Source organism: Mobula birostris, chromosome 1 (assembly GCF_030028105.1).
Source record: "Mobula birostris isolate sMobBir1 chromosome 1, sMobBir1.hap1, whole genome shotgun sequence".
Taxonomy (NCBI): domain Eukaryota; kingdom Metazoa; phylum Chordata; class Chondrichthyes; order Myliobatiformes; family Myliobatidae; genus Mobula; species Mobula birostris.
The window spans coordinates 148,428,877-148,439,233 of record NC_092370.1 but is presented as its reverse complement, the minus strand read 5'-3'; the positions used below and the strand labels follow the sequence as shown (position 1 = coordinate 148,439,233).

At 44.8% G+C, this 10,357-nt stretch overlaps 1 protein-coding gene across 3 annotated transcripts in view; it reads left to right on the top strand.

Moving 5' to 3' along the window:
• The first annotated feature begins 1,021 nt into the window (after positions 1-1,021).
• Positions 1,022-10,357, top strand: part of LOC140200299 (uncharacterized) — a 35,044-nt gene continuing 25,708 nt past the window's right edge. The window contains exon 1 of one of the 3 annotated variants that reach the window (XM_072263412.1): positions 1,022-1,104. The gene's annotated coding sequence lies outside the window, so the exon portion shown is untranslated. Of the gene's footprint in view, positions 1,105-1,275; positions 1,297-10,357 lie in introns of those variants that run through there. The other 2 variants (XM_072263432.1, XM_072263441.1) reach the window with 2 other exon arrangements.

The following is a 10,357-nucleotide window of genomic DNA, read 5'->3' as shown; positions in this document are numbered from 1 at the left end:
TATCCTCTGGGGTTTTCCCTCCCTCCCCCTTTTCCTTCTCTCTGGGCCTCCTGTCCCATGATCCTCTCGTATCCCCTTTTGCCTATCACCTGTCCAGCTCTTGGCTCCATCCCTCCCCCTCCTGTCTTCTCCTATCATTTTGGATCTCCCCCACCCCCTCTCAAATCTCTTACTAGCTCTTCCTTCAGTTAGTCTTGCCGAAGGGTCTCAGCCTGAAATGTTGACTGTACCTCTTCCTAGAGATGCTGCCTGGCCTGCTGCGTTCACCAGCAACTTTGATGTGTGTTCCCTCTAGTACTCCCTTTTCCTACCTATGTCATTGGTACCTATATGTACCATGAACTCTGGATGTTCTCCCTCCCACTGCAGGATATCTTGGAGGCGATCTGAAACATCCCGGGCGCTGACACCTGGGAGGCAAACTACCATCCGAGTTTCGTTCCTGCGTCTACAGAATCGCCTGTCTGACCCCCTAACTATAGAGACCCTATCACTACTGCCTTCCTTTTCCTTTCCCTACCCTTCTGAGCCACAGGGCACGGCCACTGTCACTTCCCCCAGGTAGGCTGTCCCCCCCCCCCAACAGTACTCAAACAGGAGTACTTATTGTCAAGGGGTACTCTCGTACCTGACTCTTCCTCTTCCCTCTCCTGACTGTGGCCCACTTGACTGTCTCCCGTGGTCCCGGTATGACCATCTGCCTATAAGTCCTTTCTATCACCTCCTCGCTCTCCCTGACCAGGCGAAGGTCATCGAGCTGTATCTCCAGTTCCCTAACACGGTCTCTCAGGAGCTGTAGCTCAACACACCCGACGTAGAACCCTCTGACCACGCAACCAAATGCGCATGCGTACGTATCGCAGCCAGCTTCCGACTGATGCACATGTCATTCCTGCCTCCTCGCGTTCTCGCGCATGCGTACGTATCACAGCCGGTTCCCGATTGATGCGCATATCATCCCTGCCCCTCCCCCCTTCGTTCTCGCGCATGCGTATGTAGCACAGCCAGTTCCAGACTGAAGCGCATGTCATTCCTGCCCCCTCCCCCCACTTCGTTCTCGCGCATGCGATCGGTGGACAAAAGCTCTTGGAGAATCGGCAGCAGGTAGGAACGGGAGGGGCTTCCGAACCGCCACTGAGGGATAATTACTGTGAGCCCGAACAGTCCTTTCCCCCTCTGTCAGCCCCAAGATCAGTACCCGGGCCCCGCGGAGCTTTCTGCTAATGAGGGAAAGAGTTGGCGTCATTTCTAAATTCAGATCCAGTGGTCGTGACCCATGACCTCAATATCAAATACGTATGTCACATTTTTTCCCTCCGATTCTCGCGCACGCGCTTAGTAGCCGATAGGCTTTGCAGGAATGGCGGTAGCGCCAAATGTTGGAGGAACTCAGCAGGTCAGGCAGCATCTATGGAACAGTCAACGATTCAGTCCGAGACCCTTCATCTGAGGAGTCAGAGTAAGAAAGTGGAGAGAGGGGAGGAAGAACCACACTGATGGGTGAAACTGGGAGAGGGAAGGTGAATTAAAGAGCTGGGAAGTTGGTTGGTGGAAAAGATACGGCTGAAGAAAGGGGAAATCTGATAGGAGAGGGTAGAAGGCTATGGAAGAAATAAAAGGGGGTGTAACACTAGAGGGAGACAATGGTCGGTTAAGGAACTAAGGTGATAGAGGGTAAAGGGGAATGGATATTCATGCCATCAGGTTGGTGGCTACCCAGGCAGAATATAAGGTGTTGCTCTTCCATCTTGAGCATAGCCTCATTGCGACAGCAGAGTAGCCCATGGCCTGACATCTGAATGGGAATAGAAAGTGGAATTAAAATGGGTGACCACTGGAAGTTCCAACTTTTTCTAGCAAGTGTAGCATAGGTGCTTAGTGAAGTGTTTCCCCGATCTACACTGGGTCTCTCTGATATACAGGAGGCTACGGCAGGAGCACTGGATACAGTAGATGTCCCCAGCAGACGCACAGTTGAACTGTTGCCTCACCTGGAAGGACTGTTTGAGGTCCAGAATGGTAGTGAGAGAGGAGGTGAAGGGGCAGGTGTAGCACTTGGTCCACTTGCAAGGATAACTGCCAGAGAGGGATGAAAGGTCAAGGGAGTTGTGAGTCGTGTAGGGAGTGATCCCTGTGGAAAGCAGAAAGTGGGGGTGGGGTGTGAAAGTTACTCCCACTGGAGAAGGCAGATGGGGTGGTAGGTGAGGACAAGAGGAACCCTCTCCCTGGGCGGGGGGGCGGGGGTGCCGGGAGGATGAGGTGAGAGCAGACATGCGCAAAATGGAAGAGATGCAGTTGAGGACAACGTTGATGGTGGAGAAATGGCAGAAGGCAGGAACAGGCATCTGTTCAGGTATTTCACCACCAGTGGCATCCACGCCATGACTGTGGGACAATTACTGTAAGCTCCAGACACGTAGTGGTCACGCATCACCAGGACTTCCCCGGTCAACTACCTCTATCTCAGCCCCACAATCCATACCCGCGCCTTGGGGAGCATTCTACTGCTCAGCAAAGGAGCTGCCACTATATATCTGATGTACACGCATCTCTGGGCTCATGGCCATTAGACACATCTCTCATTCAAGGGAGATTCTGGGTAGACAGGATGACATGGGGTCATTCCCTGGTAATTGGCAGGATGTGGTTGAATACTCGGGTGGAATCATTGGATCAGACTGACATTGCTCACCTCCAGCTTGCTAAATCCCATATTTAGGAAGTCAGTACAAGAATATAGTCCTCCGTTAATCTTAGATGAAGAGTCTACCATCCAGTCAATGTTAATAATGAAAAATAACAAAATCCTTCTCTCAACTTTAGTACTTGAGAAAATCACTTTTGTTCTACCTCCTCTTGTTCTGGATCTACCTACCCATGAAAGCATACTTTGTACCATTCTCTCTGGTACATAATGATATCAAACACATTTGTCCGTGGAAAAGGAGTGACCTGTAGCTTTCACAACATAAAAGTGCCACTCTCCAATGAGAAACACGACTGCCCTTCCCCTCATATTCATTGCTATTGCCATCAATGAGTTCACCACCGTCAATCACGTGGGGGGTTGGGGGCAGTGGATAGAATAATCATAAACTCTGCAGGTTCTGCTGTGTAAAATCATGTGCTTTTTGTAGATAGATATATTGATAGATACTTTATGCAGTCCAAAGTAAATTACAGTGTCACAGAAGAAAAAAAAAGTTATCATAGTCCAACAGGAGGAGTCATCACTGTCTCGACTATAGGTTAACTCATTGCAGAGCTTAATGGCCAAGGGTAGAGCTTAATTGACTCATTGTAGAGCTTAATGACTAGCAGTATGCCTGATGTTGCAGTGTGTAAGGAAGAGAAGTGGATGCAGTTACTGTTGCAAGAGAGAAGGTGCTCAAAAAGCTGAAAGACCTAAGTGTACGTAAATCATCTTGGCCAAAAGAACTGCACCCTAGGGTTCTGAAGGAGGTACCGTTAGAGGTTGTGGTGGCATTAGAAATGATCTTTCAAAAATCATTTGACTCTGGCATGGTACCAGAGAACTGGAAAATTGCAAACATCCCTCCGCTCTAAGAAAGGAGGAAGGCAGCAGAAAGGAAATTATAGACCACTTAGCCTGACGTCAGTGGCTGGAGTGAATTGTTAAGGATGAGGTGATGGAGTACTTGGTGACACAGGACAAAATAGTACAAAGTCAGCATGATTTCCTTCAGAGAAAATCCTTCCTGATGAACCTGTTGGAGTTCTTTGAGGATTTACAAGTAGGATAGATAAAGGAGATGCCAGTGGATGTTGTATATTTGGACTTCCAGAAGGCCTTTGACAAGGTGCCACACATAAGGCTGCTTACCAAGTTAAGAGCCCATGGTATTACAGGGAAGTTACTAACATGGTTAGAGCATTGGCTGATTGGTAGCAGGCAACAAGTGGGAATTAAAGGATCCTTTTTTGGTTGACTGCCAATGACTGGTGGTGTTCCACAGGGGTCGGTATTGGGACCACTTCTTTTTATGCCATGTTAGCATTCATTTCCAGAGGTATGGAATACAAGAGCAAAGATGTGATGCTGAAGCTTTTTAAGGCCTCACCTTGAGTATTGTGAACAGTTTTGGACCCCTAATCTTAGAAAAGATGTGCTGGCATTGAAGAGGGTCCAGAGGAGGTTCACAAGGATGATTCCAGGAATGAAAGCGTTATCCTACGAGGAACCATAAGATGATATGATATAGGAGCAGAAGTAGGCCATTTGGCCCATCGAGTCTGCTCTGCCATTCAATCATGGGCTGATCCAATTCTTCCAGTCATCCCCACTCCCCTGCCTTCTCCCCATACCCGTTGATGCTCTGGCTAATCAAGAACCTCTACCTCTGCCTTAAAGGCAAATGACTTGGCCTCCATGGCCGCTTGTGGCGACAAATTCCACATATCTACCATCCTCTGACTAAAGTAATTTCTCCGCATCTCTGTTCCAAATGGACATCCTTCAATCCTGAAGTTGTGCCATCTTGCCCTAGACTCCCCTACCATGGAAAATAACTTTGCCATATCTAATCTGTTCATTCTCCTGAACTTCAGGGAATACGTAGAAACATAGAAAACCTACAGCACAATACAGGCCCTTCAGCCCACAAAACTGTGCCCAACATGTTCTTGCCTTGGAAATTACCCATAGCCCTTGATTTTTCTGAGTTCCATGTACCTGTCCAGGAGTCTCTTAAAAGACCCTATCGTATCCGCCTCCACCACCATTGGCGGCAGCCCATTCCACGCATTCACCACACTCTGCATAAAAAAACTTACCCCTGACGCCTCCTCTGTACTTACCCTCTCGTGCTAGCCATTTCAGCCCTGGGAAAAAGCCTTTGACTATCAAAGGACACTCAAAGCTGCTATGCAGGTTGACTCTGTGGTTAAGAAGGCATACGGTGCATTGGCCTTCATCAATCGTGGGATTGAGTTTAAGAGCCGAGAGGTAATGTTGCAGCTATATAGGTCCCTGGTCAGAGCCCACTTGGAGTACTGTGCTCAGTTCTGGTCACCTCACTACAGGAAGGACGTGGAAACCATAGAAAGAGAGAGGAGATTTACAAGGATGTTGCCTGGATTGGGGAGCATGCCTTATGAGAATAGGTTGAGTGAACTTGGCCTTTTCTCCTTGGAGCGACGGAAGGTGAGAGGTGACTTGATAGAGGTGTACAAGATAATGAGAGGCGTTAATCGTGTGGATAGTCAGGGGCTTTTCCCCAGGGCAGAGATGGCTGGCATGAGAGGGCATAGTTCTAAGGTGCTTGGAAGTAGGTACAGAGGAGATGTCAGGGGTAAGTATTTTTACACAGAGAGCGGTGAGTGTGTGGAATGGGCTGCCGGCGGCGGTGGTGGAGGCGGAAACGATAGGGTCTTTTAAAATACTCCTGGATGGCTACATGGAGCTTGGAAAAATAGAGGGCTATGGGTAAAGCCTAGGTAGTTCTAAGGTTTAATGTTTAGTTCTAATGTTCGGCACAGCTTTGTGGGCTGAAGGGCCTGTATTGTGCTGTATTTTTTTCTATGTTTCTATCTACACGATCAATGTCTCTCATCATCTTATACACATCTATCAGGTCACCTCTCATCCTCCACCGCTCCAAGGGAAAAAGGCCAATTTCACTCAACCTTTTCTCATAAGGCATGCTCCCCAATCCAGGCAACATCCTTGTAAATTTCCTCTGCATCCTTTCTATGGTTTCCACATCCTTCCTGTAGTGAGGTGACCAGAATTGAGCACAGTACTTCAAGTGGGGTCTGACCAGGTCCTGTATAGCTGCAACATTACCTCTCAGCTTCTAAACTCAATCCCATGATTATCGAAGGCCAATGTACCGTATGCTTTCTTAACCACAGAGCCAATCTGCACAGCAGCTTTGAGTGTGCTATGGACTCGGACCCCAAGATCCCTCTGAATATCCACACTGCCAAGAGTCTTACCATTAATACCATATTCTGCCATCGTATTTGACCTACCAAAATGAACCACCTCACACTTATCTGGGTTAAGCTCCATCTGCCACTTCTCAGCCCAGTTTTGCATCTTATCAATGTCCTGCTGTAACCTCTGCAAGCCCTCCACACTATCCACAACACCCCCAACTTTTGTCATCAGCAAATTTACTAACCCATCCCTCCACTTCCTCATCCAGGTCATTTATAAAAATCAGGAAGAGTAGGGGTCCCAGAACAAATCCCTGAGGCACACCATTGGTCACCGACCTCCGTGCAGAATATGACCCGTGTACAACCACTCTTTGCCTTCTGTGGGCAAGCCAGTTCTGGATCCACAAAGCAATGTTATCTTGGATCCCATGCCTCCTTACTTTCTCAATAAGCCTTGAGTGGGGTACCTTATCAAATGCCTTGCTAAAATCCATATACAGTACATATACTGCTGTACCTTCATCAATGTGTTCAGTCACATCCTCAAAAAAATTCAATCAGGCTCGTAAGGCACGACCTGCCTTTGACAAAGCCATTCTGACTATTCCTAGTCATATTATGCCTCTCCAAATGTTCATAAATCCTGCCTCTCAGGATCTTCTCCATCAACTTACCAACCAGTGAGGTAAGATTCACTGGTCTATAATTTCCTGGGCTATCTCTATTCCCATTCTCGAGTAATGGAACAACATCCACAAACCTTCAATCCTCCGGAACCTTTCCCGTCCTCATTGATGATGCAAAGATCATCATCAGAGGCTCAGCAATCTCCCTCGCCTCCCAAAGTAGCCTGGTGTACATCTCATCCGGTCCTGGTGACTTATCCAACTTGATGCTTTCCAAAAGCTCAGCACATCCTCTTTCTTAATATCTACATGCTCAGGCTTTTCAGTCCGCTGTAGGTCATCCCTACAATCGCCAAGATCCTTTTCCGTAGTGAATACTGAAGCAAAGTATTCTGCTGTCTCCTCTGGTTCCATACATACTCTTCCACTGTCACACTTGATTGATTCTATTCTCTCACATCTCAACCCTATTGCTCTTCGCATACTTGTAGAATGCCTTAGGGTTTTCCTTAATCCTGTCCGCCAAGGCCTTTTTATGGCCCTTTCTGGCTCTTCTAATTTCTTTCTTACGCTCCTTCCTGCTAGCCTTATAATCTTCAAGGTCTCTATCATTACCTAATTTTTTGAACCTTTTGTAAACTCTTCTTCTTGACTGGATTCACAACAGCCTTTATACACCATGGTTCCTGTACCCTACCATCCTTTCCCTGTCTCATTGGAATGTACCTATGCAGAACTCCACGCAAATATCCCCTGAACATTTGCCCCATTTCTTCCGTATATTTCCCTGAGAACATCTGTTCCCAATTTATGCTTCCAAGTTCCTGCCTGGTAGCCTCATATTTCTCCTCACTCCAATTAAACACTTTCCTAACTTGTTTGTTCCTATCCCTGTCCAATGCTATGGTAAAGATAAAATTGTGATCACTATCTCCAAAGTGCTTTCCCACTGAGAGATCTGACACCTGACCAGATTCATTTCCCAATACCAGATCAAGTACAGCCTCTCCTTTTGTAGGCTTATCTGCATATTGTGTCAAGAAACCTTCTTGAACACACCTAACAAACTCCACCCCGTCTAAGCCACTCGCTCGAAGGACATGCCAATCGATATTTGGGAAGTTAAAATTTCCCACCACGATAACCCTGTTATTATTACACCTTTCCAGAATCTGTCTCCCTATCTATTCCTCGATGTCCCTGTTACTATTGGGTAGTCTATAAAAAGTACCCAATAGAGTTATTGACCCCTTCCTGTTCTTATCATCCACCCAGAGACTCCGCAGACAATTCCTCCATGTTTCCTCCTTTTCTGCAACCATGACACTTTTCTCTGATCAACAGTGCCACACCTCGACCTCTTTTTCCTCCCTCCCTGTCGTTTCTGAAACATCTGAAGCCTGTCACTCGAAGTAACTGTTGCTGCCCCTGAGCCATCCAAGTCTTCATAATGGCCACAACATCATAGCTCCAAGAGCTGCCAGACATTCCTGATATGTTAACCCTTTCATTCCTGGAATCATTCTCAAGAATCTTCTCTGAACCCTTTCCAATGTCAGTATATCCTTTCTAAGAGAAGGAGCCTGAAACTGCACACAATACTCAAAGTGTGGTCTCAGTAGTGCCTTACAGAGCCTCAACTTCACATCCCCAGTCTTATACTCTTTCTTTATCAATCTTTTTATTAATTAAAAAAGTACAATTAAAAAAACAAGAGGAGAATTATCACAAATATCTGTATCAATGACAATACATATAAAAGGTAAAATAAACATTATCAAGATCATACATAGTATTAATCTAATATATAATAAAATGTAAGATAATCAATTCTCTTGTCATTTCATGAAAAGAAAAAAAAGATAAAGAAACTTTTATGATTCATATAGAACCCCACTATTCTCTATAAACATAAAAAGTAAAAACAAAAGAGAAAAAGAAAAAAGAAAAAAAAAGGGGACTGGGCAGCCCATACTGAGAGTAAAGCAAGAAGAAAAAGAAACTTTCTGATCAAATCCAAAGTTTCGAAAAAGTAACTGGAACAGCAATAAATCAAACCATGTGAAAATATTGAATAAAAAGTTGCCAGGTTTCTTCAAATTTAAAGTATGTATCGAATGTCGGACTTTCTATTTTCTCTAAACTTGGACAGGACATAATGGAGGAAAGCCAATAAAAAACAGTAGGTGGATTGGAATCCTTCCATTTAAGCAAAATAGCTCTCCTAGCCAATAAAGTTGTAAAAGCTATCATCCGTTGAGCAGAAACAGGAATATATCCTACTTCCGGTGGAATGATCCCAAAAATTGCTGTAAATAAATTCAGTTGCAAATCCAGATTCAAGACTTTTGATAAAGTTTTGAAGTTCTTTCCAAAAATTCTCTATCTTGATACAAGACCAAAACATATGAGTTAAAGTAGTCACCTCAAGATTACATCTGTCACAAATAGGATTAATATTGGGAAAAATACGGGCTAATTTATCCTTTGACATAAGTGCCCGAAGCACTACTTTGAACTGTATCAAGGAATGATGGGCACAAATAGATGAGGTATTTACCAAATAAAAAAAAATGATCCCATTGATTACCTGAAAGTGACTCTTGAAATTCCAATTACCACACACGTTTAATTTTATCGTTAGATATCGTTCGCAAATTCAATAACCATTTCTAAATTATAGCTATCAGTCCCTTTTGAAATGATTTAACCTGAAAAAGGGTATCTATCATATTGGGTGGATAAGCAGATGGAAAGTTTGGAAGTAAACTACATAAAAAATGCCTAATTTGTAAGTAACTAAAAAAGTGTGCATTAGATAAGTCATATTTGCCCACTAACAGAGTGAAAGACATTAAACAATTCCCCGTTAACAAATCTAAAAAAGTTATTATTCCTTTGGTTTTCCAAATTAAAAAGCTCTGATTTGAAATTGTTGGTTTAAAAAAATAATTAAGATGGATTTTACTAGAAAGATCAAAGTTATTAAACTCAAAAAATCTATGAAACTGAAACCAAATTCTCAATGTATGTTTAATAATGGGATCGAGGCCTTGACTATCAGTCTTGGAGAGCAAAAAAGGAAGAGGTGCACCCAGTATAGAACATAAAATAGTACAGCACAGTACAGGCCCTTCGGCCCACAATATTGTGCCGATCCTCAAACCCTGCCTCCCATATAAGCCCCCAACTTAAATTCCTCCATATACTTGTCCAGTAGTCTCGTAAACTTGACTAGTGTATCTGCCTCCACCACTGATTCAGGCAGTGCATTCCACGCACCAACCACCCTCTGAGTAAAAAACCTTCCTCTGATATCCCCCTTGAACTTCCCACCCCTTACCTTAAAGCCATGTCCTCTTGTATTGAGCAGTGGTGCCCTGGGGAAGAGGTGCTGGCTATCCACTCTATCTATTCCTCTTACTATCTTGTACACCTCTATCATGTCTCCTCTCATCCTCCTTCTCTCCAAAGAGTAAAGCCCTAGCTCCCTTAATCCCTGATCATAATCCATACTCTCTAAACCAGGCAGCATCCTGGTAAATCTCCTGTGTACCCTTTCCTATGCTTCCACATCCTTCCTATAGTGAGGCAACCAGAACTGGACACAGTACTCCAAGTGTGGCCTAACCAGAGTTTTATAGAGCTGCATCATTACATCGCGACTCTTAAACTCTATCCCTCGACTTATGAAGGCTAACACCCCATAAGCTTTCTTAACTACCCTATCCACCTGTGAGGCAACTTTCAGGGATCTGTGGACATGTACCCCCAGATCCCTCTGCTCCTCCACACTACCAAGTATCCTGCCATTTACTTTGTACTCT